This window comes from Sarcophilus harrisii, chromosome 4 (assembly GCF_902635505.1).
Source record: "Sarcophilus harrisii chromosome 4, mSarHar1.11, whole genome shotgun sequence".
NCBI classification, from domain to species: Eukaryota; Metazoa; Chordata; class Mammalia; order Dasyuromorphia; family Dasyuridae; genus Sarcophilus; species Sarcophilus harrisii.
The window spans coordinates 158,082,523-158,108,541 of record NC_045429.1 but is presented as its reverse complement, the minus strand read 5'-3'; the positions used below and the strand labels follow the sequence as shown (position 1 = coordinate 158,108,541).

The 26,019-nt window shown below is 35.1% G+C and overlaps 2 long non-coding RNA genes across 3 annotated transcripts in view; one reads left to right on the top strand and one right to left on the bottom strand.

The window, feature by feature from the left end:
- The window catches only part of LOC116423137, a 51,412-nt gene that overhangs the window by 379 nt on the left and 25,014 nt on the right, over positions 1-26,019 (top strand). Inside the window, exons 2-3 of one of the 2 annotated variants that reach the window (XR_004233604.1) lie at positions 15,859-15,910; positions 16,135-16,203. This is a non-coding gene — a long non-coding RNA (uncharacterized LOC116423137). Of the gene's footprint in view, positions 1-15,858; positions 15,911-16,134; positions 16,204-26,019 lie in introns of those variants that run through there. The other variant, XR_004233605.1, reaches the window with a different exon arrangement.
- Positions 16,089-17,804, bottom strand: LOC116423136. Its single transcript, XR_004233603.1, has 2 exons — positions 17,683-17,804; positions 16,089-16,165 (listed from the first exon to the last, which is right to left on the bottom strand). It is a non-coding gene; the product is annotated as an uncharacterized LOC116423136 (long non-coding RNA).

The following is a 26,019-nucleotide window of genomic DNA, read 5'->3' as shown; positions in this document are numbered from 1 at the left end:
TCTACTTAAAAGGATAAGAAAATAATATTATATAATTTGTGGATCCAGATATTTGAAATTTTTTAAAACTATGGATATATGTAAAATATGTGTTTTTGTACCCTTTTCTACCATATTTTAGAAGTATATGTGTGTGTATCTATATCTCCATTTTGATGATCTCTACCATAATAGTATCTAGATGGATGAATATCAAAGTTCCTGTTGTCCTTAAAGAGAAAGCAGGCATAGAAATCAGGAGTCACCTAACTGTTATGAAGCAAGTTCATTAACTAGGTTCCACTTCTTTGCCAAGAAGTTTTGGAGATTTCAACACTGACCTTTTTGCATGAAGACTAATTACAAGGGTTCTACAGAATTCACCAATCACATGCACCCTAGGGAACCAGCCTAAAGAAAATTAAATCCTTGGCAAATTGTAGAAAAGATTTTGAACTCTAAAACCGCCTCAGCACTGAACCTAAGGAAAATTTTGCCATTTGCTTCCACTTAGCATTAAGAACAATTAGATGACAGATTGACATATCATAGAACAAATGTTCAAAATTGTACTGCTGAGGTTTAGGCTACATCCGAACAGGAATCCTATTTATAGCAATTGATCATTTAGCCTCTTTTTGAAGACATCTAGAGATGAGGAATACTGTTATTTCCTGGCATTGCCCTTTCCATTTTGAGCCGACTCTCATAAGCATTTATTGAGCACTTATTTTGTACCAACTAGCATGTTTATAAGACCCCTAGGTGACACAGAAGTGAGAGTATTGAATTTGGAGTGAGAAAGATCTGAGTTCAAATGCAGCCTCTGACAGCAGTTATGTGATCCTGGAAATCACAAACTCTATCTGCCTCAGTTTCCTCAAGTGGAAAATGTGGAAAATAATAGTACTTCTTTCTAGGATTGTTATGAGGCTCAAATTAATTATTATTTGAAAGTGCTACATAAATGTTAGCTAGCTGGCTAACTAGGCATTGTGCTAAATGCTGGGAATACAAAGTAAAAAAAAAAGACAATCCCTACCAACAGGAATTTACATTCCAAGGGAGCAAAACAATAGAAAGATAGGGGGAGGTGGGAAGAGAGTAGGAGACAGGGCTCCTGTTAGGAAACTCTTCCTTGTATTAATCCAAATTTTGGAAACTTCCACCCATTGTTCTCAGATATACCCTTTGGGCTAGGGGAAATTTTCCAAGCAGCCTTTCAAATATTTAAAGATAACAATTTTGTTCTCTTCTTCAGGTCAAACATTCCTTCTTCTAGCATATTTTCTATTTCTCTTTGATTTTCTCACCAGCCTCTTTGATATACTTTTTTTTTTTTTTTTATCAATTTTTTTACCAATGTCTTTTCTAAAATATGGCATCTAGATTTGAATGCAGTATTTTGGATGTGGTCTGACATCAGCAATGTATAATAGATATATAGTATAGACTCTTTTTGTCTTTGACATTCTTAAGGCAATAAAAATTTAATTTCTTAATTTCTTCTATTTCTTTGAAATACTGACCCTCAGTGATTTGCACGAACAATTAAATAATAATTGTTGGTTGATCGTATTGGGTTTCAGCATCAATCATAGGAAAAAACATTAGAACATTAGTTTTTCTCCAACATAGTCTGTCTCCATAGTGTTATGCCACAGTTCTCAGTTTCTCTAATTATTCTGACCTGACTCAGTTTCTCTGCTTCTCAGTCCTACAAAACCTCCCCTCCCTCTTTATCAGAATATTTGATAAGGGTAAAAGATCTTATGTTTTAGAATATCAGAATGCCTCTCCCCATCCTAAGCTACCTGAATGTCAGATACCATCTTATCAAGATGCCTCTCCCCATGTCCTGGGTTCCTCCCCCCATCTCCAGTGGCTCACCCCACCCTGTCAGAGTCCTGTTTCCCATCTCAGCACCTGGACTCCACCCCTGCCTCAGTCTACCTCCCTGAGTCTGAGTCATGTGTATATATGTCATTGAGAACTCACATTGTTTGCTGGATTCTTGGAGACAATGGTCTCATTCAGCCCTGGAGCCAAACATGGATCCCTTTGGTCCCAGTAAATCTCTCCCATTTAATAAATTATTAAATACTCTCTAATCTCTATCTTGCTCAGTTTCTCCGGCATTACAATAGTCTAGAATATCCAGAATCCAAAGGAGGGTGAAAAAAAACAACCCAAACAGATCTATGAATGACTCTCATTGACCTTTTGCTCATTTCCAGTGCTAACCCTAGTTGCAATAGCTTGTCCAAGCCCCTGGCATCTTCCTGTGAGGAAATTGAAGATTTAGAATTTCCTCCTTTCTCTCCCTCCCCATCCCATGTTACCTCCTAATTTATGTTCAATCATCCCTCCCTCCCCATCCCATGTTACCTCCTAATTTATGTTCAATCTTATTATTTGCATTAACAACTCTTATTTCTTATGTTGTACACTAGTATTTCATAGTTAACTGGCTGAGAAATATTAGCAAGAACATACTGTCTCCCTAAATAAACTCTGACTTCCTGTTATGATGAAGTGGAAACCAGCCTCTTATCTTTGAAGGATGTTATGGTATGTACCTTTAAAAGTTTGAAAAGTGGTTTTGAACACGGAAATTGCGCTGGATTTTATTTTCATTCTTTTGTTTTTGTCAAATACCTAAGTCCTGTGAAGCCCCAAATTATTAAGTGTTTTCTTTATCTTTTTTTAATTAAAGACATACACATTACCGGATTGCACTCTAATTAGCAATACAAATTGTTCTCATTAGTCTTGATAGTTATAAGTATTCTTAAAATATTACTAACTCCAAAAATGAAGTTGGATCTACCAAGACTGTGCATGTGGTGTGTGTGTGTGTGTGTGTGTGTGTGTGTGTGTGTGTCCCCAGATAGTGGTAATGTCAGTGGCTTATTTCAGAGAAAGTAAACTGCAAAAAGATGCTGTACTTTGTGGTTTCTTTGCAGGTGCAAAGCAAGTATTATGCCACATAAAATATTTTGAGGAAATGACTAAGATGTATCCCACAGATGCAATTCATTAATTCAGAAATTCAGAATTTATTTTATATATGATGTCACGATTCCACATATAAACACACAGATGTTTATTTTATTCTAAACTTTATTCTAAAGTTAACAAAAGTGGTCTGATTCTTGGTGGATGGTTCTTTTGGAGTCACTAGATATTATAAGAGAAATCCTTTATCAGATATAGGATGAGATTCTGAAGCAGAGGGATTTTTAGCTGCCTAATCACAAATTGTAACAGATATATACATACACAAATAAACAAAATCTGGTATGTACAAAAAAGAGTCAAATTCTCAAGAGAGAGGTTTTTGTTTGTTTGTTTGTTTTTTTGCTGAGGCAATTGGGGTTAAGTGACTTGCCCAGGGTTACACATTCAGGAAGTGTTAAGTGTTTGAAGTCAAATTTGAACTCAGGTCCTCCTGACTTCAGGGCTATTTCTCTATCCAACTAGTTGCTCCCCTTTTTTTTTTTTGAGACCAAAACAATTATACATTGTTAGCTGAATTTTCGGTCACATTGTAATGCCGGAGAAACTGAGGCAAGATAGAGATTAGAGAGTATGTAATATTTTATTTGGATTTCTGAGAGGGAGAGCTTGTGCTGGGGGCGTCCCCAGGGCTGATGCCCAAAGATCCAGCAGAGAATGTGAGTTCTCAATGACTTATTCATACACAGTAGCTAAACAAAAGCAGGGGAGTGGAGTCCAGTCTCTGGTAAGCAGGAATCTCCAGGCAGGAACCATCAATCCGGTTCTGATAGGTTGGGGTTAGGACCATAAATTCTAACAAACTGGGAGTTAAGGATGTGTCCATTTTAGAGCCAGGAAGTTTGGAATCCCCCTTATCTTGAGTTTACACAATGACAATTTATAACCTCTGAATTATATCAGTCTAAATAAACCAGAGTGGGGGGTTTGCATCTAAGGGGATTGAGACAGAACAATTAAGGAAACTGAGGCAGGACAGTTTCCCTTAAGGCACAACAACATGAACAACAAGATGAAGAATTAAATATATTCAATTATGTCCATGATTTCTTGAACCTCTCCAAAACAGAAATTATGTACCAAAGATTGTTAATTGTCTTTACAAGCTAGAAAAAAACCAAACATTCATGAACTGACTCTCATTGATCTTAAGCTTGTTCAAAACCCTTTATCTTCACATGTTACACACAGTGCAGCTGTAGTAGCAGAACCAAACAGATAAACACAAATTGGGACTTGCAACAAAATCTAATCCCACGATTTGGTACCCCATTTCTCTTGCCAGTACCACAGATTGCACAATTCCAGATTAGCTTGCATAGGCAATGACAGACAGTCAGTATATCAGGCAGCAGCCCTTTAGCAATAAAAACCTGCTGAGAGTCACAACTTCATAGTACTTGTGGAAGCAGCTCGGTTGCTGGCATGCTGGAACAGATAATTCCATAGCACCAGTGTTGCAAAACTATAAACTTCAGGTTTGGGAGCCTATTACTTTATGATCTGAGCTCAGAGGGAGCAGGACAGGATAGCAGGATCAGGACACTTTGTGTGTGTGTGTGTGTGTGTGTGTGTGTGTGTGTGTGAAAAATAAGCACACATCCTGCTGGAACCATTCTAACTATTCCAAAATCACTTGGAACAAAGACATGGTGGTGAATCATGAATTGCCCAACATGGGAGGAGACTAAAATGCTTTGAGATCCAGCCTCCAAGTAGACAATAATTATAGGGGACAAAGTCAGAAAGGAAATAAGAGAAAATCAAGGAAGAAAAGACTGAAATCACCAAAGATCTCAGGAAGAGGAAAACTCAAAAACCTTAAATGTAAGCAGATAAATCAATAGGGAAAACATTTAGAGTGGAAAAAATGACTTTTAGATTTAGCAAATAAGTTCAGGGATCTATGAATAATTACTGTAAAATAATGAAAAATAATCCAACCTTATGAGTGAAAGGACCCTGTGGAATGTAAGAACATAGAATCACACTTTAGTGTTCCTGATTTAGCAATAGAGAAGAGCTTTTTATTTCAGCCTTTTTATATCTTACCCTCTTTCTGATAACTTATACATCAATCCTTTAAGCCATCCAAATTTTATCATTTCTATCATGACCCTCCTTTATTTACCCTGGATTATCTGGTATAATCCTTTTTTCTTCCTTGTTTTTTGTTTTCTTTGGTACCATTTCTATGTTCTTTATTAGCACATATAGAACTGTGATATTAGAATTCAAATTTGATGATTGTATTGTCTCTAGAAGTCAAGATAGATATTTGTTAAAAAAAATTGCAGATCTTTTCCATTTTTTCAAAGAAAATATAGCTTTAGAATATTATAATTATAAAAATTTTAAAATTATAAACTGTGTAAAATGTGTGTAAGTATGAAGTTTCTGTGAAATACACAGCAGGGAAAGAAATGTCTTCCTAGTTGTTTATTGAATCATGATGATGGTGACCAGTATTTTAATCTTCCCAATGAATCAATGACATTTTAATGGTGCAAATGTAATGCAACCTGCGTATACTCCTGAGGAAACTAGGATTCTTAAAAAAAAAGGCTTCATTAGTTAATGTCTTGTTGATTCTATCTCCACCTCATTTTTGGCATCAGGATCCTTTTCCTTGCACCAAGCTACCCACTCTAATTCAAGCCTTTATCACTAGTCTAATAAAATATCCTCCTATTTGATCATCTTGTATCTATCTCTTTCCAATCTGTTCATCTGAATAGATATTCCTAAAGTACATTTCTGATCATGTCACTTCTCTACTCCTAAAGGTTCTATGACTGTATTTTCTCCTGGATTGCTATTCTTTAGGTGTATAGAGTCTTTCATAATCTTGTTTTAGCCTCCCTACCTCTCTAGATTTCAGTCAAACTTTCCAAATTGTTTTTCCCTAAATACTACATTCTATCTGTCACATTTCCATTTATTTGCATAAATTGTTTCCCATGACTACTATGTACTCCTTACCTCTGCTTAGTTCCCCTACAGGGTCAGCTTCAATGACATTTTCCATGCAAGTTCCATACTGCTATCCCCTTACACTTCTCTTCTGCCTCCAGAAATGATTTTGTATTCACTTCATATAGATTTTACATTTCCTTACCTGTTTACATGTTGTTTCCCTTCTATAGAATGTATGCACATTAATACAAATCCATGGCATATAGTGGATATATATATATAGATATAGATATACATATATCTATATCTATATATATATATTTTTTCCTGAGGCAATTGGGATTAAATAACTTGCCCAGGATCATACAGCTAGTCAGTATTAAGTGTCCGAGGCTGGATTTGAACCTGACTTTAGGTACAGTGTTTTATCTGCTGTGCCCAATAGATACTTTTAAAAACTTATTGAGTGAATGAGACCATGTAAAACAGTGGACAAGGAACTGTAGTTGGAAACTGTTTTGTGTTCAAATCCTGCTTTTATTTTTATCAGCTTGGACAAACCTCTTAATCTTTCAATTTCTGCAAAATAGATGGGAAGGGTTAAGTGATCTCAGGTTTCTTCACACTCTAAATCATAATCGCGTGACTAATGCAGCAGACACTATAGGAACAGATTTCCTCACTCTGTACACAGTCACCAACTTGTAATATCCTTCCAAAATTGTTGAGAAGAATTTTATTGAATCATTAGTAAATTCGTTTGTCCCCACTCCAGTTTTGCTTTATATAATTTTAACTCTGTTCTTTCTGAGTAAGGGCAACAACTGATGAAAGTGTCAGGGGTTGATTTTTTAATCAAACTCCTATGCTTATTCTCTTTTAGGAATCTCACATTTTGGGGGATCATTTAAGCTTCTTTGATTTTTTTAAGCATATTTTTTGACTATATGAAAGAGGTGATTCTTTGCCTCAATTGCAACCAAGGCTTAATCATTGAATGGGTGCAACCTCAGTCAAACTAAAAGCCATTGAAGACCTTAGCTTAGAATGCAACAGTCTTCCACTGCATCCAAGGCCATCTCCAGTCATCCTGATCTCTCTCTCTCTGTCTTTCTGTCTGCCTGTCTGTCTCTCTCTGTCTCTCTGTTTCTCCCTCTCTATCTCTCTCTGCCTCTATCTCTGTCTGTTTCTGTCTATCTCTCTGTCTCTGTCTCTGTCTCTCTCTGCCCGTCTGTCTCTGGAGGAGAAAATGAGGGAGATGACCTTGCACAGCCCTCCCTCACTTAAATCCAGTTCACTTGCATGTCATGGCATCACCTCCCTGATGTCATGGCATCACCTCCCTGATGTCATGGTCCTCTTTGAGAACAGAGGACAAAACAGTAGCAAAGCAACAAGCATAAGCATTTAGAATGAGTCCAGACTTACAATTGGATGATCTTATATACTCATCAGAAAAATCTTTTGGTTCCAGTTTATTTTTAATTATTACTTTATTTTTATGTCTTTTTAAATTTTCTTTGGATTTAGGTAGACTTTAATAAGCACAAAAGCTGGTAGAATTTATAGGAACTTTGTAATATTTTGTTTGTATGTTAAATCTGTATTATTATGTATTTGGATGTGAGTACAAGCATTAGAAAGGCTGTAACTTGGGAAGTATACAAGAGCTCCAAGGACATTATGGAAATTCAGTGCATGTAACTGGGAAAAACCATTAAGAACTGTGACTAAAGGACAACTTCCAGAGTAATCCTAAATCATCAAGGAGGTATCTAGGACTGGTAATAAGGACTGATGCTCCTCAAAGCACTTCAGTTATATGTACTAGGACATCATCATCATCATCATCATAATTATCATCATCATTGTCATATTATCATCACCAACATAGTGCTAGTTATGCAAAGTTCATTTTGCATCAATTCATGGAATTCTTTCCACGTTTTTCTGAAGTCTGCTTGTCACTTCTTATAACACAATAATATCCCATAAATTATATATTATAGTTTCAGTTCCAGTTCTTCATTACCACAAAAAGAGCTGCTATAATTTTTTACACAAAGAACTCCTTTCATTCTTTTTTTGAAAACATGACAACATTTTGAAGACAAGATTTTTCAGAATAATGACAAACAACTCTTTCATATTTTCATTCCTATATTTTTAGCAATTAAGAGAAACATATATAAGGACAGACAAGTTATATTTTTGCATTTTGCTTGATTATTTCTTCCAGGCTTTTGTAATCACCATCTTTAAATCTGAGCAATTTTTAGGAATACCGCATTCCATCAATTTATGTGCTGTTGTCATTTCCGAGAGGATCATATTCTGTATCTTTGGAAAAAGAAAAGAAATGTTTATTAGTTCTCTAAATCCATATTTTTGGTGCCTTACACAGAAGATTCAAGAAAATTGTTCCTATTTTCTGCTCTTTGAGCTGCTAGTTCAGAGGCCAAATTTCTATTTATTTAAAAGAAACATCATGTAATAGGGAAGAGAGTATTTTCAAGTATAGTCCTTAGTCTATAAGTAACTCTATTACCATATCTTTCTTTTTCAATAATAAAAATTCTAAGTGGATGGCCTCAGAGTAATCTCCAGTGTTTTGTTTATTCATTCTTCCATCCATCAAAATTATTCATAATTTACTCTTTATTTATTAAATTCCTATTATTTTTGGTCTGTAAACCTAATTACCCAGGGCTTCCATTCCCTAAAACTAATTATTATTTAATTATTTTATAAGATTTAAAATACCCAGGATAAGATTAGAATGGCTGAGGGACTCTTTTATCTCTTTTCAACCATTTCCCCTTTAAGACCCAAATCTTGCTTGGCTATATTTTAAAAAATTGAATATTTGTTTCCAAAATATAAATTTTTATGGAAGTTCACACCCAAAGGCATTACCTCCCTGGAGGTTTGAAAACACTATTTCAAGGGAAATCAAAATTTCTCACTAAAGGCCTGGAAATATTTTACTTTGGATTGGGGCCCAGACTTTTGTTCTCATGGAATGCCCTAAATAGAAGAAAGTTGTGTTTTACTAATTCTAAAACAAAAGCAAGAATTAAAATTAGTCAAAAAGGAAAAGAAATTTAGAGAATCCATAAAATTCACAAATGGCTATTTGACCTAATTGGAAGGAGATTCTTGGCTTTTGATATAAATGGGCCCAGGGAGTGATTAACAAGAAATTCAATTTATTCCATCAAAACCAAAATTCAATCAAAACAATAACTTGTTATAGGATAAATAAGATTTAGAGAAGGGAATTTGAAATTATTATTCCAAAAACTTTAATAAGACAATAGAAAATAAGAAATTCACAAGAAATAAGACTTGTATTCCAATTAGAGGAAATTTGATAAGTTTAAGGGGTAAAGAGAAGGAAAGTATTTGAAGTTTTTGTTTCTTTACCTGAAAATCAAGTCAACTTCAAACCTTTAAAAGTACATAATATATCATAAATTTTAAAGGTTCCTTTATTTTATATTTAGCCATCCAACGATTGGGTTCTTGATCCCAAAAATTAATTTCTTGAAGAAAAAAAAGAAAATTAATATTAAGAAACAGTTTTTGGTCCATAATCTTCTTGGTAAATTAATAACCTTCCAGATTATCAAATTCTTAGAAAAGGTTCAAGGTTATTAGTAACACCCTTGTTTTTCTGAGAGCCTTTAGCCCTCAAATGTTTAAAATTTAGAGTAAAAGGGACCAAAAAAACAAATTAAATAAAATTTTGTTGTCAATTTTTAAATCAAAAATCATTTCTTTCCAAAATTGAGCCCAACCTTTTATTCCCTTTTTGGAAGGTTTTTTAAAATTTGTCTTTTTGCCAATTCCCTGTGTTTTTACAAATTGGAAAAAAGAGAAAGTAAAAGTTTTAGGCACATTTAAATGACTAATTAAGGGCTTGATTCTAGGCCAAATTTTAAAATATAAAAATTTTAATAAACCTCTTATCAGGCTATAGCTTCAAAGAAAAAAAATTATTCATTATTGAAGCTTATGAAACTTACCCAGATTAGGAATCTGTTTTTTTATACTCTCCAAAAAACTTTTAGTGAAATAATTTTGTTAAATAAAATTTTCTCATCTTTCAAACTGGTTGAGTTCACATTTTATTTAAAATGCCTAGCAAATATTAATTCTTTTTTTACCTGTTGACTTGTTTCAAATTTATTTAATTCTTTCTAAAAGTTATTACCATTTTGTATTTTATTCCAGTTCAGTGGATTTATTATCCATGTTTAAATGTTTAAAGACAAGAATTGGTTTGGGTTTGTTTTTGGGTTCGTTGTTTTAATTTAAATCCAATTTTTTTTTTGTGCCTTTTAGACAGGGGTTCAAGTGATTTAGGGATAATAGGGAAAATTGATTTAAATCCAGTTTGCCCTGAAACTAACTATCAGTATCCAAGCCTGAATTGTTCCTTTAATTGTCTTTAAGTTTCTGAAAATCCGAGATATTAATGTTGTGCCACAATCTTCTTTATTTCCTGACAGTTTCCTAATTGTCCCTGATGTTCTTATTGTTGACGATTTCAAGTTGCTTCATTCCTAATTTTGAAGTTTCCTAATTGTCCTCCTGAAGTTTCCCTAAAGTCCTCCTTTGGCCTGGAATTGTTTTCTGACTAAATCTGGCAAAATCCCTAATCCCTGTTCCAGATAAGGAAAACTTTATCTAGAATCACAGAATTTGGTGCTCTCCATTTGGAAATCCTAAATTATCAATTCTATTTGTCCCTACTTGTGAATGGATTTTAATTCCATGTTCCTACTCCAGTCACCTGGGAAACACAAGTAACTTACTTAACTATGGTTAAATTCTTTGTTCCAATTTAGGAATGGCCAACAAACAAAACTACTTGATAATAAGACTTTTAAGGAATTTATTTGGAGGTTAAAAGAACCGAATGAGCATTCCTTCTTTGGTTTCCAATTGAATTCTCATTCTAAGAAGGAGAGGGGAAAAACAACAATATATTGGCAAAGATGAAGTTTATGTTTTTTTTTCTTGATTGTCTTTTTCCTAAGTTTAATAGTAATTTTCAAAATTAATACTCTTAGGCATTCAGCCTAGATGATTTTTTTTTTTGGAAGGGTAAATTAGTTTCCCAATTCATAACCAAGGAAAATTGTTGTTATATTCCATAATCTTCTTGAGTGATAAAAATTCCTCAGATCTTTGTTGGGTTCAAAGACCTCAAGTATTGAGAGACCCTGTTTTCCAGAGCTAAGACCTGCGGATTTGGAAAGGGATAGAGAATTATTTGCCCAATTTATTTTGTTTTATTTTACAACTTTTAATTCCCTTTTTCATGCCTTATTTTTTTATAAATGATTTGGAATTTCATTTTTTCTCTGGCTATTTTAAAATGTAATTAATCAGTTTCCTCTTAATATTTGAGGAACATATTAAAAGTTTTGTTTGAGCCAAAGGAGAAAAGGAAAAAATAAAAAACATTTAGTTTCTCTATTATGTCCAGCTAAACAAATCCCTATTATTATATTTTAATCCTCAAAAAAAATTCCTGGGATTAGGAACGTTATCCCCATTTTACTTTTAGGTAAATTTTGTTATATTTCTCATCTTTAAACTGGAAATTTAACTTTCCTAATTCTAGTCCAATCTTTATTTCCACTGTTGTATTTTGTTTTATTTTTCTCAAAAGTTTATTTTCATTTTCTTCTCAATCTATTTTTACCAGTAGGAAAAGACAAAAGGTTTGTTGGATTGCCCAATTTTTAATCTATTGGTCTTTAGGCAGTTTGGACAGGGAAAGGATTGAACCAAAACCTGAATTCAAAAGCCCAGACCTACTTATATGATCCTGCCTTGCTGCCTTAATTCAGTTTTACGTGGAGAATGAAAAGAGAATGAATTCTTTTTCCAATTCTGAATCTTTAAGCTACTCTTTTTTGTTGCTATTTCCAAACCTGTCTTTTGTGTAGTTTAATTCCCTCCTTGATTCCTTAATTGTTTGGGCTTCCCAAAAACTGTGTCAAGATATAGGAGAAAACCCCTTTTCCAGACAATCCCTCAAATGTTTGTCCTCCTATCCAACAGAAATTTGGGTTGGCCTCTCCCCTTCTGTATTCTTTTATCAGCAACCCCATTTTTCCCTGAGGGATTGTAGTCCATTCCCATTCCACTCTAACTGAATGGAACCATACTTACTTTTCCCCATGGGTTATTAACTTCTTTCTGGTTCCAACAAGGATCCCAGAACACTTGCATTGTTCCATCTGAACCTGCGGGAACGGTTCAGATTGCAGATTTTCTTGGTTTCCAAACTCTTATTTTTTTTAAAAGGGAAAACAACGGCCTCACTGCAAAACCTTTCTTTTCATTTAGATTTTTAGGGTTTTCCCATTATTAAAATTTTCTTCTCTCTGTAAAATTAATAATTTTTTGCTTAATCCTTGAATTTTCTGGCCCAAGTTTGCCAAATGTTAATTCCATTAGAATTTGAATCAATTCCTAAATGTTTTTAAAGTATTTTAAATATTGTCTTTTATTGCTTAAAATTATTCTTTCTAAAGTTTCTGTTGGCCCTTGGATACAAGGAATAATTCTAGAGGGCTTGATGAAAAAATTAATTTTTGATTTTGGATTCAAAATTAATCTCTTTTTTAAAAGGTCTTTAAAAATAAAGAGGATTTCTAGTTGGAAATGTACAATTATTGTTTTCCTACCAAGAAAATTTAACCTTCTGGGGAAGGAAGAAGGGAAGGGAAGGAAGGAACTAAAAGAAATTTATGGTTGCAACCTTTTGCAACTGAGCAAGAAAAGCCCTACAAATTTTATTATTGTACAGAAATTAATCCAATTTCCCAAAGGAAATTTAAATGAGGGTACAGGCTTGTAAATACTTTAAGAATTTGTGGTTAGATTAGTTATTTTCTATCATTCACCATAGTTAGGCTCAGGAAGATAGGGGGACTTACTCCAACTATTTAAATGGGAAACCAAAAGGATTAAAGCAGGAGTTGGAATGATTCTAGCCTTTGAAGAGAGAGGCTTCTCTTAAACCATAGCTTTACATATAGAATTTATCTAGCTTTATCATTATTAAAATGAATAGAGTAATAGAAATACTTTCAATTTCATGAGTACAAGACACTTTTTTTGCTATTCACCTTCGGTTTCCCTCATCCTTTAAATGGCTTAAGGAAATGGTCAAAAATTAGGATCTTTCAAGAAACCTAAAGTCCTAAAGAGTTGGCCTAAGAGGTTATAACAACAAAATTTTTTAATTTTAAATTTTTTTTATAGCCCTTTTTCTGAGGTGGAATTTAATTAACAATTCCAAACTCTTATTAATTTCTTACCTCTTCCCCACCCCTCCCCAGATGTTAACCTTAATGTTTCATTAAATATAAATTGATTGCCAATGATAACTGCAAAACGGACCAAACCTAAAGAGGCTTTTGTTTGTTTTTGGTCCAACCATCTTGTTTAATTTTTAGTATAAACCTTCTTGTGCACACGGAAAAACACTTTCTCAAAATTAGGGTTCCTTATAACTTTTCTGTCCTGAAAAATTAAATAAACTTCTTAATTAAATTTTCTTCAACACAAATCTGGATTCCATTAATTGGGCTATTTATCTTTTTGAACTATTTTAAAATAACTTTAACTAATTTAAAATTATTCTTTTCTAAAGAAATATCTAGATTGGCCCTATAAACAAAAGGCTTTAGGGGCTATTAAAATTTTTTTTGTCATTCACAATTTGAGATTAAAAATTTTTTGAGAAAAGGCCTTTAAATAAGGAAAAATCCAACTGCCTGAGGTGAATTGGTATGAGAAACCGAAACAGTTTATATTCAGGACATGGGAGCTGGATTTTATGGAACATATTAAGGGAAAGTATTCTGATTTAATTTGGTAATTGAGAAGGTATTATTTGGGAACTTTCAAGAACAGTCAATAATTAGAAAGTAGGGAAAGGTATGAACACCAGTAATGGATAGATTACGAACACATCCCAAGAAAAATGGATATATGTGATTGCTGTAGTTCTAAGTTCTGTCCCAAAATATTTTGATCCTTCAAGGGGTTTCACTGATGTGTTTACTCCATACAATGAGGCAGATGGTAAACTTATCATATCTATTCATACTCTGCCTCCGTTGGCCCTGCCCTCTCATGGATTCTCCACTTGGGATCCACCCACTAAAGGTTAGAAAAATCACATGGATGTGAATGAATTCTATGAACTGTCTACCAGTTTTCTCTTTCTCATTATGTAACTGTTTCATCTCTTTTTTCTCTCCTGTTTATATATCTGACAGCATGATTTATTTTGCTTTCTGTGTAAATTTTCATTTAACATGTTAGCGCTCTCACCCCCATTGCATGTCCCTTTGTCTGTCCTCTGAGTGACTTGATTTTTAGTTTTTACAGACTGTTTTAGTTGATAAATTTTGATTTAACACAGCAGACAAATATAAATTTGCTATTTAAGCCCAGACAAGCCAGAAACTGGTCAGGTTCCATGAGCACATGGTGGGAGTTGGGACAACAACACACAGGTGTGTGTCTGGGCCTCTCCCCACAGGGACTAATTAAATGCTTTCTCTTTTTACCTGAAGATGTCTCGGATTAGTTAATTTGGAAAAGCGGGTCTTGTACCTGTCCCACACACTGAATCTGGGCAAACGATAAAAGGTTTTTGTATCCCAAGAAATGAAATTTGAACATAGTTGAATGCAGAGTCTTATTGGGCTATTCAACAGTTCTTAACCTGGGATTTATGACATTGTTTTATTAAAATTTTGATAACCATATTTCAACATATTTTAATGATCCTATGTATTTTATTTTATACATTTAAAAGCATTATTCTGAGTAGGAATCCATAGGCTTTACCAAAAGCCAAAGATATTTATGACACACAGAAAAGTTTTTGATTTCCTAAATTACAGGAAATGATGATAAACAATGAAGTTTTTTAAAATAGATCTTTGCCTTTTCTGAAACTGGATTGTTTTGCATTTATGGGTCTGAGGGTGAGAGGTAGAGTTAAAGGAGTTTCTAAATTTGAACCGCCTCTACAAGGCAGCCTGGAAGATGTCCATTACTTCCTAATCCCTAGGAGAATTTCCAAGTCACTGCTACTCCTCCTGTTTAATTCCTTTACTGCCAGTGAAAAAAGTGAAAGTTTACCAGGGGGTATATTCTAGTAAATGTTTAACAACAGGATCTCAGAAAAAGAAAAGCATATTGAACATACCTTTTAAGTTTAGCCTGTATCATTATCATTTTCCTTCATCACTTCCTTATATCTAGAAATCAATGAGACACTCAACCAAGCCTTGATTTATAATATTTGCTGATTTCTAAGGTATAAGTGCTCCCAATGAAAATTTAACAATCAGGTCTTATGGGTCAGTTTGAAGTTCTCATGCATTTCTGGTACAGGTCATTAAGACAAGTCCATTATCCTGTGAGGTACCAATAACTAATTGTATTTGTGTGAGATTTCCAGTAACTGTGAAGTTCACAAAGTTTGATCTCCTTGACAACAATCTGTGTTGTCAGGAAATAATAGCAATAAATGCTGACATTTGTTTAGGGCTTTGGGGTTTCATGACATGTTTTTCTTCTCTTCCTTATTTGGTCCTCACAATAATTCTGCGAAACAGGTAGTGTGAATATTATTACTTCTGTTTTACAGAGGGGGAAAGTAAGGCTCAGAGAGTGTTTTATCCAAGGTCACAGGGCAAGGGAATGACAAAGTTGAAATTTGAACTCTAGTCTTCTATGTTCAATGGTCTTCAATTGTATGATGGTACAATGTGACTCACAGAGTTTGCTGACTGACTTATGGTTAAGACTATAATCTCTAACTCTTTCTGACTTCGGTTTCATTTTACTTGGATTGAGGAAAATTCATCAAGTCTGGCCTTTTTTTTTTTTGTTTTGCAGATAAGAAACCCAGGACCCTGAGATAGCAAACATTTTGCCCACAATCATACAGGTAATAAATGATAAAGCTGAGATTTATATCCACACTCTCTCATCCATGCCCATCATTATTTCCTTGGCACTATAGAAAAGGAATTTCTTAGCCAGGCAAAAGTTAGATAGAGTACTTACATTTTGTATTGCACGAAATAGACTGTGTTACTGGGGTTGAAAGCACTTCCAGGATACCAGTGTAAAATACTCTGGAGATTAAGTGACTGAAATTCAACCTTCAAGGGACTCAGAGATTCCTGTACTGGTACGCTTCCTGGAACAAGAAGGAAAGGAAAAAAGCAGTAATAAGAGGTAAGCCAGAAATGGTTTATCTTTTTTTCAGTATATTTTTTTATTTTATATTTTCATATTTGTTTATATTTTATATATGTAAACGGAAACAAATAGACACTACTAAGTGTCTGAGGTCATGTTTGAACTCTAGCTGATTCTAGACCCAGCACTCATTTTTGTGCCATTTTATACATGAGATAATAAGCATAGAGAAGTCACTAGCATTAAGCATAATGAGCTGTTTCTAAATGGTGAATGAACATAATTGGTAAGAAGCTGAAAGTAACCTTACACTTGATCATTGTCTTTGGTTTTTACACCAAAGCTGCTCAAAGCAGATCTTTCATGATGGAGCCTTGAGCTGATGATATTCCCATCTGGAAAAAAATACTTAGTATCCCACTTTCCTCCTATTCACCTACTCCTCCCATTAGGATGCAAACTTCTTGAAGAATGGACTCTGTCATGATTTACTTTGCATATCTAATTTTTAACATGGTTCCTGGCACACAATAGGTGCTTAATAAATGTGTGGTTTTTTTAAACAAATTAATTAAATCCTGACATCTGTCAACAAAATATATCTCTATGGTTTTAACTCTTTGAGGAGGAGATAGAATAAATGTTGAAGGCAAATCCTCTTATATATAAACCCTTTGAGAATTACAAATTTTTAGGCTACATTATTCTTTGGCCTTCATTTTTCTACAATGCCTAAGATGTTGTTGTTACTGTTGTTGTTTAGTTATTTCAGTCACGTCTTACTCTTTTTGCCTGTGGTGTTTGATAAAAATGATCCTTTTTGTTTTTTATTGCTTCTTCCTTCATATTAAAAGATAACATAGCTCTTGGGAAAGAATCTGTGACCAAAACAAAGATTATTTTCTCACCTTGGTTCATCAAAGGATGAGAACTATTTATAACAATTAATAAGTCAAAAATTTCTCAGGAAATATCAGAGGTCATATCATGGAACCTTGAGGAACTGGGTAACCTAGAGGCAAAAGGTGCCTTGGTCTTTTAATATAACCTAAATAAATTATTTCTCTATCACAACTTGACCCTCTCCTTACTACACACTAGCACATCCCAATAAGATACTCTATAGACAGTTCTATAACTCCAGCAAAAAGACATAACTTAAAGCTTCCCCATACATTACTAACATTATAGTTCTACACTGTACTTACAGAAACACTTATGAAATTAGTTAAGTGAAAATGCTTTGAGAGAAGAAAAGTTCATTTTAAAATAAAAAATTACAAGACATCTAGATATAATCTGCTAGTTAATTTGTTAAATAAACATTTAGATATAACTTCCTATTTTGATTCATTTTAATTTGCTGCCTATCCTGAAACACATAAAGATGAAGAATAGACCATATAGAGATACAAAGAAAAGAGCTTGTACTGTTTCCAGAATATATTTAATGCTCAGTTTATGAAGAGAAAAAAGGATTACTTATAATAATTTTTTAAAAGTTAGAACACTTACCTCCTCCATGAAGCCAGAGGACTGTGATAAGGAAGCTTAGAAAGCAATGTTTAATCATCATGGTCAGACTATAAGAGAAACAAATAGTCCCTTCCATAAAAAAACACCTCTAACCCACTCACTCCAATTCCAGTTCCTTATATATATATAGGTTGAAAAGAGGAAGTGATACAAAAAGGAATTTTGTTTTAGATTCTTTCTTTTGTAAGTACTGACAAAAGAATTGGAAGGGTGGAGGCAGAGGAATGATCACTGACATTCTTTCTAGTTTGAAACCTCGTGATCTATGCTAGAAATATCACCTTTTTGTTCATCTGAGAAAACCCACCTGGGACGCACACCTGAATTAGTGTAAACTTTTCTAGAAAATAGCTGCTATTTTACTATTCTGCTTCAATCAAATAGCTGTGATTCTTTTGTTCATTTATTGCACTCTGGTGGCTTTGATCAAAGACTCTATATTAATCTTATAACTTCACCCTATCCGCGTTATAAACAAACTCTCTCTCATCATCTTCACCATAGCAATCTATACATTTGTATGTGTGTTTAGTCGTGTCTGACTCCTCTGGACCCCATTTGGAATATTCTTGGCAAAGATACTGGAATGGTTTGCCATTTCCTTTTCTAGCTCATTTTTACTGATGAGGAATTGAGGCAAACTGGGTGAAGTGACTTGCCCAAACTCACACAATTAGTAAGATTTTGAGGTTAGATTTGGATTCAGGAAGATACTTAGCTGTCCCAACCATCTGTATAGACTACTCTCAGCCCTGCCACTGCCACAAAGATCACAGTTTAGTCTCAAAGGTTTGCCTCCTAGAGCAAATATATGTAGAAAAGGACAGTTTCTCAGCAAGAGGATGTTTCAGGACAATAAATTTAGTTATAATGTGGAGGATAAATGAAACTTTAGGTAGCTAAATGTATAAAACATGATGAAGTAAGAACTATGGGGCTGTGTCTTTAGAATTGTGATTTCATTGGTGAAAGGAACTTCTGGTGAGGAAATTCCCTCAACCAATGAAGATCTGCATCTGTGATTTGTAGTCTTAGAGAGTTGTCTGGGACTCGAAAAAAAAAAAAAGTTATTTGCTCAGTAACGTGTCAGATACCGAATTTGAAAACAAGCAAGGAGTGTTCCCTAACCATGATTCCATGTTCTTTTGCAAGTTAAAGATAATGAGAACAAAAAATAATTGAGTGCCTGGAAGAATAATTGACAAACACAGGAAAATGCCTGTTTCAATGGTGGAAAGTTTCCTTTCGTAAGTCATACAAAGGACCAAGTCAGTGAGTAGATAACCCACAGAAGAATATCACCATTGAGAAAAATTGCAACAAAAAATAGTTAATTTTTTTTCAAAAATTACATATGGTTAATCTGAGAGTGTTATGCCAAAGTTCCCTTTTAATGGGATGACCCAGTTCCTCCAATTGTCCTATTTTGGTATTCTGCCTTAGGTTATAATGGTCTCCTCTTAATGTTTGAGATAAAGGTTTTATAGACATTCCTTAATATTTGATAAGATAAAGGTTTATCCATTTCAGATGTCATTAGAATATCAGTAATGTAATTGCCTTTGTTATTCCATAAATATCTTGCTGCTCCCATACTCAGGGCTAGACTCTTTGAGATGATAGTCTTGTCTAGCCCTGGAATCAACATGGATCCATTGATCCCAGTATTTCTCTCCATTTAATAAATTATTGAAATGATCTCTAATCTCTGGTCTCTAATCTCAGTTTCTTTGACATTACACTTGGAGGCCCAGCAGTGAGATAATTAGAAAAGGATTAGAGATGAGACTCTTGGGTGTTGGCTGGGAATCTGAATTCTTGGCCTGGAGAGGTTGAGTCCTCCTAGATTCCTTTCCAGAGCCTCAGGGAAAGAGAGCAATAGCCTGATGGTAGATAACCCCATTTTGGTGACAGGAGAGTAAGTTTGTCTGGGTACCTTTTGGGGTATGATGTGGTTATGTCTTAAGACTTGTTTTGTTTGTTTGGTTTGGTTGATTAGACTAACCGGACACGGATGCATGGTTGTCACTTTTGGGGTGCCCTTTTCTTGGGGTACCGGTTGGTTTGGTTGATTAGTGACTAACTGGACGCAGTTGTCACTTGGGGTGCCCTTTTCTTGAGGTACCAGTTGGTTTGGTTGATTAGTGTCTAACCAGATGCAATTGTCATTTGGGGGTGCCCTTTTGGGGGTACTTTTGGGGTGCCCTTTGCTATTGGTTGGTTTGGTTGATTAGTGACTAACTGGACATGGGTGCACAGTTGTCACTTTTGGGGTGCCCTTTTCTTGGGGTACCAGTTGGTTTGGTTGATGAGTGACTAAGTGGACGTGGTTGTCATTTGAGGTGCCCTTTTTGGGGTATCTGTTGGTTTGGTTGATTAGTGTCTAACCAGACGCAGTTGTCACTTTGGGGTGCCCTTTGGGGGTACTTTTGGAGTGCCCTTTTCTTGGGGTACCGGTTGGTTTGGTTGATTAGTGACTAACCAGACATAGTTGTCACTTGGGGTGCCCTTTTTGGGGGTGCCATTTGCTTGGTTGATGAGTGGCCTACTGGATGTGGGGGTCGCTACTGGAGTGTGAAATACGGAATTCTGGATAAGGTGAAAGACCTTTTCTTTCCTTATCTTGTGGTGGACACTGCAGGCATCAAGACTGCAGTCATTGTTTGGAGCTCTTAGGAGCTCTGGCACAATTCTTTAGGAATTGCTGAGGCTCTATCTCTAAAAAGAGATACAAGGGAGCCTGCAAAGATTGGGAAAACTAAGTTTTTACCTGTCTGACACTCTGCCCACCTCAAAAATCTTTTCCTGGAGCAGATGCTTTCCTTGAGGAAACACTTTTTGTCCAAACCCTTTTCCAGAGACAAAGGCCTGTCCTTTGCATTTCTAAGAGAGGTCCTCCCACTTCTTCCATTGAGTGGGAAGTATATACATTTGAAAATGGGACTCAGTTTCCCTGTTTGGGTCATCCTGTGTTAGTTAGAGTAATGCCGGCCCCTCTGGCTTTTGCATGGTCAGGGGGCTATCTACAAAGCCTGGGGGTTTGAAAAACGCCATTTGGTTTGGCTTTATTGGTAGTGTCCTACTGAATGTTGTAATTGGCAGTCTAAGTGTGATCAGCGTTCTGTATGTCTTGTATGTTATTAGACAGTGTAGTTGTGCTCTGTGTTCTATGTGATTTTGTGAAATTGTTTGTAATTTGTCTGTTTTGGTAACTTAAGAGCTCTGTTAAATTTAAAACAATGATCAAATTTGGAAATTGTTATTTCAATCTGAAACTCCAGCTGGTGAAAACATTTGATTAGGAATTTAAAGATGATTCTAAATTTGGGAAATGAATTGGTTTTCCTTAAGTATAAGATCTTAAAGGAACAATAGCTTGTTAAAGAAGTTCTGTTAACCTGCCTGAAAGAGGTCATGTGCCTCTAATTTTACCTGAAGTATGTAACAAGGACTTTTCTGAAAGGTTTCATCCCTGGCCAAACTGGGCTTAGGAGAAGTCCATTGGGAATGATGGCCACATGGGGCCAGAAGGAGAGAAAGAAACTATGTTGTTTTATTATTTGAAATGACATAGAAATGGATTATATCCAGCTCTGCTGGACATGTGGGTTTTATGGGATTGGGATTCCCCCACCCACCCATTGATTTCTGGTACTTTAAATGTTGGGTGGGGTAGGGATCTTTTATAAAGATTTAAACTTGCCCCCCACTGCTGCCACTAAAGCTACAGGAGCATTTATGAAGTTTAGTCCTACTTCGCTCCCCACCCTTGTCTCTTTGGAAGTGGAGTTGGGGGAAGAGTAGTCACATGGAATTCTATTCTCCCCCCTCCCTCTAAACTGTTCCAGACATTTTTTTTTTTTAAATCAAGTTGTAGCTACCTGGTTCTTGGTTAAAAAGCAGCAAACTGATAAGGTTACGGTAAATATCTGTTTAGGAATTGTTACTAGAGGTAAAATATCTTGAGTTTGTAGTTAATATGCACTGCATTTTTTCCCTCCTGTAACTGATTTCTATAATGGTCAATAAGAAATTGTTAATTCAATTATGTCATACCTTGCTGTTTCCATTCTGGTTATGTGTCCTCACTATATCCTAAACACTTCATCAAATAAGTATTTGGTCTGGTCATCTAGTGGTTACCAGATATTGTGTCTGGATATTCAAGTTTTTTAAGGTTTTTAACTAATGAAAGGCCACATCTTGTAGCAGTCCTTGTGGACCAGTCTTTGTATCTCAGACTGTTCTAACTTTTCTTTGTTAGATTTCTTTATATTTCTAGATATGGTCAAATTGCAGATATATTGACTTGCTTCTGGGAAATAGATCAAACCTTTTTTTGTCAGCACGCCACACTACAGACCCATCCCTCTCATGGACTGAGCATTGTCCCTGTTCAGCATGAAGAAGCAATTGACAGCCATTACCCACTTTTCCTGATGTAATTCAGACTGATAGGGGGGAGGGAAAGTGGTTGACTTGTTAGAATTTTCACTGTTTAAGGCTTGGGATGGAAATTGTTAAACTTGTGTAACTATTGTATCTCAATATGCTGTTATGCTTGAGGAACTTTTAGTCTGTTATGTATATGCATATGGGTATGATTTGTATGTGGGATGGTCATTTGATAATTCCTTTCCAAAAGAAAAAAAAGGGAGGAGAAGAAATAGGAAATTGGGAAAACTGGTATCTTGCTAGTTCAGATTTAATTGGAATTGGGAAAACTGGTATCTTGTAATTCAGATTTAATTGGAAGTCCTTTACCCTTGCTTAAATTAACTAGACTACGATTTGCTGGTTGTGCTTTTAACTTGAAACCCTTATCTGTTGAATGCCTGGCAGAATCAGTTTGGGGGATTATTTTTCAGAAACAACCAGAAATTGGATATCTGTCTTGAAACTGGCAGTCTCTCTGAGCTGTTTCTCCACTCCTGTTACCCCAGGTCTTTAATCAGTAGTTCAGTGTACTTAAAAGGACCTTGTTGATATTGAGGCCTCTAAAAGTTTGGGGTTGCCTACCTTGGTCTAACTGGTCATAATGTGCTCAGAAATCTGTATTCTAGTGGCAGCCCTGTTTGTTCCTCTGGGCAGGACAAGTGGAGCTGCTCCAAGTCTCACCCTCCTCCCCTGGAGTGGGCTCTCTGAATGGGCAACACAACTGCCTTGAGCCCTGCTGCTCTGTAAGCAGAGACCAAGTCATGCACAAATGACCACAGCTATCCATATGCTCCCCAATTGCAGAGGATCTGACAATTGATTGTCAGAAACAATTGAAATAAGGAACTTTGTGTATTGCTGATTAATTCTGGGGTTATGAGGGAGAGACTTGACCTTGCCATAAGTCCTTGCATTGGTCTAGCTTTATTTTGATTTTTATTTGGTCTATTTACTTCACATAGGGTTGTTCAAATTATGGTGCTAAGGCCTTCTACAGGAAGGATTAAAGATTTGTAGTTCAGAGAAAAAGGGGAATCTTTGCCAAAGTTTTTAAGGGATGACAGTTCTCCTTGTCCTATTTAGTTATTCTGCCTTGGGTTATAACTGTCCCCTCTTAATGTTTGAGATAACGGTTTTATAGACATTCCTTAATGTTTGGCAAGATAAAGGTTTATTCGTTTCAGATGTCATTAGAATATTAGTAATGTCATTGTTCTTGTTATTCCATAAATAGCTTGCTGCCCCAATACTCTGGGCTAGACTCTTTGAGATGATAATCTTGTCTAGCCCTGGGATCAACATGGATCAATATCAAAATCAAAAGATAGATTTAGTTGATCCATATAGACATAATTATCTTGTCCTTGTGGACCAGATACATAGACAACAAACATTTATTAAAGTAATTTGGAGAGAGAAAATACTAGTAACTGAAAGAAATAGGAAGGGTTTCAAGTAGAAGGTGGCACTTGAGCTGAATTTTGAATGAAACAAAAGATCCTGAGAGGTGGAGGTTAAAGAGGGAACCATGGGGATGAGCCAATGCAAAGACATACAAGGGAAATGGAGGGATGTGGTTTAGAAACAGTAAGAAGGCAATGTGGTTAGAAGAAAGGTTAGACTTTAGGAATGCTAAACAAGATTAGAAAGTTGGATTTTTAAGGAATTTTTAAATTGGGAACATTGGAATTTATTGAAGAGAGGAAAAAAAATGTATATTGGGTTGTTATAAAATTGGGTTGAAAAAGCACAGCTTGCTAATAAAAATAATTAGCTGACCATCACAGACATATAGATGTTGTTTAAACACTGTCTAATTGGACTTCAGGATCTTACTGTGTATCCTTTAGAATAAGATATAAGATGTCTTCCTTCCAGTTGAATCCAACTGATACATATTCTTCTTTGTAGATTTTCTTCCTCATACTCTCATCCATTGATCAATTCTTCTCATTTTCCAAATTTCCTATTACAAAAGGTAGAGATCAGTTTGGTTCCTAATAGCCCAAGAGTAGCTTCAAAGCAACAGTGGGGAGAAATCACAGAATGGCAGAATATGTCTTCTAGTCCCACTCCTTTATTTCATAGATGGGCAAACAGAGACTCAGACCTGGATAGGTAGGGAATAACAAAGACAACACAGAAACAAGATCTGATTCTAACTCCATTGCTCTTTGTACTAAACCATCCTTTCTCTCAAAAATTGAGCTTATCTTTATAACCTGTTCCTAATTAAACATCATGGGGTAGTGAGTATCATCACTTAAAGCTATTAGTATATTTGATAAATTCAAGTTGATGTAGTTTGGGAAAAGTTCTTTTTAAATCTTAACAGGCTAACTTGCACTCCATGTTTGGGGCTGGCCTTAAAAGTAACATAGCAGGTGTCCTGCCATTTATACATGAAATTTTGCCATTAGAGGTTCATTTCTTTGAATTGAGGTTTTGCTTCTCTTTATATCTTAAAAAAAGTCATTGGCAAAGGAAACATATTAAACCCTCTCATTCTATTATAACTGTGTTCTGTACAGTCACCAGTGACCTTCTAGTCACCATAATTAATGGTTTCAATCCTGATTTTTCTTGATTTCTTTACTGGTTCATATACATTCAACTCCGTACTACCAGATGTTCTCCTCTCTTTCAACTTCAGTGAAATCTTACTTTCAGAATTCCAAAGTAATTTGAAAATAATTTTTGAAGAAAAATTAAGCTATAAAACATGGTGACTACCAGGCATTGTAGATTCATCTCTGGCCTTATTCTCTGTTCTCTGTTTTGTTTGTCACCCAACTTTTCTCTTTTTTTTCTTCTCCTGGCTCTGTCTTTCCTCTCTCTCTGTTTCTCTCTATCCAACTTCCTCTAAACTCCTCTCCCCTCCCCACCTTGGCTGTGTATAGGTGTGTCATCCCTTGCTTTTTGTTTCTTATACTTGTATACTCAGGTTATTAATCTGTTTGCAAACCTAAGTTAACTAAAACCTATATAAGCTCTCTGCCTTAGTTTATCTGTACCCAGTGTTTTGGACAAAAGTCCCGTGAGGTCAGCTAGCTTAAACTCTCCACATTAAAGATTAAAAACCAATCTTGACTTGTCTCAGTTTCTCTAGTATTACAAAGTGAATTCCCTTTCAGTTCTAAAGTTTTAAGGTCCAAGTGTATGGATCTATGGTAGGGATTTTTGTTTTAAACACTTTTATTATTATTATATATTTATTATTACATGTGAAATAGTTTACATTTCTATGATGCTTAAAGGTTTGTAAAGAAATTTACATTCTGTATCACTTAATATAATTGTATTCTTCATTTTATTTGTGAGAATAATGTATATAATAACTTTAAACTCTATGTTTTGGTTATTATTTTCTTTATGTCCTCCATAGTTCCCTGATAGTATTCTTTCATTGTAAACTAATTGAGAGCTGGGAGGTGTTTTATTTTATTTTTTTTATAAAGTCAGTTCTAAGTGCCTTGCCCTTAACAGTTCTTGATAAATACTTTGTTGATTTGATAATTACAAAGGAGATACTCAGCAATACTTATTATTTAAAACAAGTTAAGTGAATAAATCTGAATACCACCTGTGACTAATTCGCTATGGTCAACCTTTAGAGATTCCACCAGTCCAATTCTAGCATTTACCTTTCTTCCTGTTTCTCAGAGGGTTTTACAGTCCACAGTCTCACAATTTCAGGAAGCAACATGCAAATGTCTTCTCTTTCATTTCCTTCTTCCTCAGTCCCCCTGCTTTGTTTTATAAGTTTCTTGTCAGCCCCTAGCCCTTTATCTCCTCTTTAGTTACCCTCCAGATTTTGATGAAAGAACCTACATACCGACTATGTCTGATAATAGATGTAATATTATACATCCATAGTCC